Below are 5,305 nucleotides of genomic sequence, written 5' to 3' on the forward strand. Positions count from 1 at the left end.
AACCAGGATCAAGAGAATTAAACCATGTTTTAGCATCACCCTTTAATGAGAACGGAAACAACTTAAGGATAAAGTAATAGTGAGTTTTCTCATCATGAGTAAACAGGGTGGCTATATCATTTAATTTAGGGAGGTGTGCTACAACAGTTTCAGATTCATAGCCATAAAAAGGATCAGATTCAACCAAAGTAATTATCTCAGGATTGACAGAGAAATCAAAATCCTTATTAGTAATAAAGATAGGTGAAGTAGCAAAAGCAGGGTCATATTTCATTCTAGTATTCAAAGACTTTTCTTTAAGCTTAACTAATAATTTCTTAAGATCAGATCTATCATTGCAAGCTAGGAAGTCTCTAGCAGTTTCTTCATCCATAACATAACCCTCAGGAACAACAGGCAATTCATATCTAGGGGGAGAATCTTCATCATCACTTTCATCAATATTATCAGTTTCAATAATTTCATTCTCTCTAGCCCTAGCAAGTTGTTCATCAAGAAATTCACCTAGTGGCATAGTATTATCAAGCATAGAAGTAGTTTCATCATAAGTATCATGCAAAGCAGAAGTGGCGTCATCAATAACATGCGACCTATCAGAATCAATAGCATGTGTAGGTGTCTCAAGTTTACTCAGAATAGAAGGTGAATCAAGTGCAGAGCTAGATGGCAGTTCCTTACCTCCCCTCGTAGTTGAGGGGAAAATCTTGGTTCTTTGATCTTTCAAGTTCTTCATAATGATAAGCAGATATAAATCCCAAGTGACTCAAAGAATAGAGCTATGCTCCCCGGCAACGGCGCCAGAAAATAGTCTTGATAACCCACAAGTATAGGGGATCGCAATAGTTTTTGAGGGTAGAGTATTCAACCCAAATTTATTGATTCGACACAAGGGGAGCCAAAGAATATTCTCAAGTATTATTAGCTGAGTTGTCAATTCAACCACACCCGGAAACTTAATATCTGCAGCAAAGTGTTTAGTAGCAAAGTAATGTGATAATAGTGGTAACGGTAGCAAAAGTAATATTTTTGGGTTTTGTAGTGATTGTAACAGTAGCAATGGAAAAGTAAATAAGCGAAGAACAGTATATGAAAAGCTCATAGGCATTGGATCGGTGATGGAGAATTATGTCGGATGCGATTGATCATGCAACAGTTATAACATAGGGTGACACAGAACTAGCTCCAGTTCATCAATGTAATGTCGGCATGTATTCCGAATATAGTCATACGTGCTTATGTAAAAGAACTTGCATGACATCTTTTGTCCTACCCTCCCATGGCAGCGGGGTCCTATTGGAAACTAAGGGATATTAAGGCCTCCTTTTAATAGAGTACTGTGCCAAAGCATTAACACATAGTGAATACATGAACTCCTCAAACTACGGTCATCATCGGTAATGGTCCCGATTATTGTCACTTCGGGGTTAACGGATCATAACACATAACAGGTGACTATAGACTTGCAAGATAGAATCAAGAACTCACATATATTCATGAAAACATAATAGGTTCAGATATGAAATCATGGCACTCGGGCCCTAGTGACAAGCATTAAGCATAGCAAAGTCATAGCAACATCAATCTCAGAACATAGTGGATACTAGGGATCAAACCCTAACAAAACTAACTCGATTACATGATAAATCGCATCCAACCCATCACCGTCCAGCAAGCCTACGGTGGAATTACTCACGCACGGCGGTGAGCATCATGAAATTGGTGATGGAGGAAGGTTGATGCTGACGATGGTGATGGATTCCCCTCTCCGGAGCCCCGAACGGACTCCAGATCAGCCCTCCCGAGAGAGTTTAGGGCTTGGCAGCGGCTCCGTATCGTAAAACGCGATGAATACTTCTCTCTGATTTTTTTCTCCCCGAACACGGATATATGGAGTTGGAGTTGAGGTCGGTGGAGCGTCAGGGGGCCCACGAGGCAGGGGAGCGCTCCCGGGGGGGTAGACGCGCCCCCATCCTCGTGGGCAGGGTGTGGGCCCCTTGACGTGGATTCTTCTTCCAGTATTTTTTATATATTCCAAAAATAATCTCCGCTGATTTTCAGGTCATTCCGAGAACTTTTATTTTTGCACAAAAATAACACCATGGCAATTCTGCTGAAAACAATGTCAGTCGGGGTTAGTTCCATTCAAATCATGCAAGTTAGAGTCCAAGCAAGGGTTAAAGTGTTTGGAAAAGTAGATACGACGGAGATGTATCAGCCCCCGCCATCACGGCCGCCCTCGAGCCACGGCCTCGTTGGCCGCCCCCGACGTCGTGGCCCCATCGGCCGCCCCCGTCGCCACGGCCCCGTCGGCCGCCCCCGTTGCCGCCGTGGGTGGCCCCTCGGAGTCTTCGGAGACCGGCTTGACTTCTTCCTCACCATTCCCCCTCTAGGCTCCGCCGACTGCAGCCGCACCTCTCACCAGTGTGGTTACTCGGGCTCGGACTGGGACGTTTCCTCCCAGCACGTGCTACACCAGCGACGAGTATGCGTGTGCCGCGTCCACCTCGACCCCATCCCCGCTCCCCACCTCCACCCGTGCAGCCCTTCGGGATCTGAACTGGCTTGCTGCGATGCGTGAGGAGTTTAACGCCCTGCAGCGCAACCGCATGTGGCAGCTTGTCCCGCGGCCTCCCCGTGCCAATGTTATCACTGGCAAGTGGGTCTTCTACCACAAGACTCGCCCTGATGGTTCTCTTGAGCACTACAAGGTGCGTTGGGTCACGCGCGGCTTCCGTCAGCACGCCGCCATGGACTTCACCGACACCTTCACCCCAGTTGTCAAACCGGGCACGATTCGCGCTGTTCTCTAGCTTGCTGTCTCTCACGCCTGGCCAGTTCACCAGCTCGACGTGTCCAATGCTTTCTTGCATGACCATATTGACGAGCAGGTGTTTTGTCAGCAGCCTACTGGTTTTGTCGACACCAACTATCCGGACCACATGTGCTTGCTCTCCCGTTCTCTCTACGGGTTGAAGCAGGCGCCTCGGGCCTGGTACCAGCGGATCGCGGCCTTCCTTCAACAGCAGGGGTTCCGGTCCACATGGTCTGATGCCTCCCTGTTCGTTTATCACCAGGGCGCCGCCACTGCGTACCTTCTCATGTATGTCGAGGACATCATCCTGACTGCGTCCTTGCCCGTGCTACTTCAGCAGATCACAGCTCGTCTCGGCACCGAGTTCGCCCTCAAGGACTTGGGGACTCTCCACTACTTCCTCGGCATCGAGGTTGTCCGTCGTGTCACTGGCTTCTTCCTGCATCAGCAGAAGTATGCCTACGAGATTCTGGAGCGAGCCGGCATGCTGAACTGCAAGCCTACTCCCACGCCTGTCGATATGAAGGCTAAGGTGTCCGCTGTCGAGGGCTCTCCGGTGTCCGACACTCCCTTCTACCGCTCTATCGTCGGTGCTCTTCAGTACCTCACACTGACGCGTCCGGATATTCAGTATGCTGTCTAGAAGGTGTGCCTTCACATGCATGCTCCTCGTGACACACATTGGGCTCTGGTGAAACGTATTCTCCGGTATATATGTGGCACCACAGCTATGGGTCTCACCCTGACGGCATCACCTGACACCAGCCTCGTCACCTACTCCGACGCCGACTGGGCTGGGTGTCTTACACTCGGCGCTCCACTTCCGGCTACTGCGTCTACCTCAGGCCCTCTCTGATTTCGTGGTCGTCTAAACGACAACCCACGGTCTCACGATCAAGCGCCGAGGCCGAGTACAGGGTCGTGGCCAACGCCGTCGCCGAGTGTTCCTGGCTGCGGCAGCTACTTCAGGAGTTGCTATGTGAGGCTCCCAAGCCCACCCTTGTCTACTGTGACAACGTCTCTGTGGTCTACCTCGCTGCCAACCCTGTTCATCACCAACGAACGAAGCATATTGAGCTCGACATTCACTTCGTCAGGGAGCACGTCGCACTTGGTCGTGTTCGAGTTCTGCATGTGCCCACCGATCAGCAGTTCACCGATGTTATGACGAAGGGACTACCTACCTCGACTTTCGAGGGTTTTCCGTCCAGTCTTTGCGTCACCTGCGACGCTTCGACTGCGCGGGGGGGGGGGGGGGTGTTGAACATGTTCTTTGTTTTTAGGTTTTTTTCCTGTTGGTTTCTTCTTCTTTTTAGGTTTTTTGTTTTCTTTCTTTATTCTGTTTCTTTCTTTATTTTCTCAATAACTTCAAAATTTAAAAAAATTGTTCAGAATTTCAAAACTCTTCACTTTTGTCAACAAATGTTCATAATTTTAAAATTTGTTCATGTGTTTTCAAAATGTTCAGAGTTTCAATATTTTTGTTCATGTTTTTAAACATTGGTTCACATTTTCAAATATTGTTCAAAATTTCGAAATTTGTTCATGTCTTCAATAATTGTTCATATTTTCTTTCAAATGTTTGGAATTCCAATATTTTTTCATGTATTTTTTAAAAAACCACTTATTTAAAAATTGCTCGGAATTTTGAAATTTGTTGTTTTTTGAAAATGTTTGGAATTTAAATATGTTGTACATGTTTTTCAAAATTTGTTCACGTCTTCAAAATTTGTTCACATCTTTGTATAGATTTCAGATTATTTTTTTGTTTATGCCTTTCAAAAATCGTTCAGGTTTTTAAGAGAATGTTCAGAATTTCAATATTTTTTTCATGTTGCTCGAAATGTTCAATTTTCCAAAAATTGTTCAGAATAACGAAATCTCTTCAGTTTTTCTAAATTTGATCACGTTTTTCAGGAAGTGTTTGAAAATTCAAAAACTGAATGGAATTTAAAATTTTGTTATTTTAAAAAAAATTAGAGCTCATCTAAAAACGGTTGGAATTTAAATAAATTGTTCAAAAAATTTTGGAAAATATTTGTATATGCCGATGTTGTTAGTTCGTTTCGCGGTGCTTATTAGTCGCTGATTAGCAATATGTGTGGTGGTTAGCTACAAGCGTTATGTAGTCAGTGGTCGCGGGAAATCCCAGGTAATACGCTCATTTTTTGTGAATTTTTACACCGATAGCTACTGTGCCACCTAATCGGCCGGCCCACTCGTCCTGGCACTGTGCGAACGTCCGTCAATCTGCCGCAGTGAGCGGCAGGTAGGAGGTCCCGAGCAAACATGCATACATGCATCGCTACTGGCAGCGTTGGTGTGTACTAAACTCACCTAAAAAAATGTGTGTACTAAATAAATTAATTAGCATGTATCTTTACCAGAATGTCCACACATCGAATAAAATAAAAAAGTATTTTGCTCACTAATATTAATCGGATGACTTATTGGGCTACCTAAGACGGAGAAACTCAATGCCCATACACATAC

Source organism: Triticum urartu, chromosome 1A (assembly GCF_056163025.1).
Source record: "Triticum urartu cultivar PI428250 chromosome 1A, HENAU_Tu73, whole genome shotgun sequence".
NCBI classification, from domain to species: domain Eukaryota; kingdom Viridiplantae; phylum Streptophyta; class Magnoliopsida; order Poales; family Poaceae; genus Triticum; species Triticum urartu.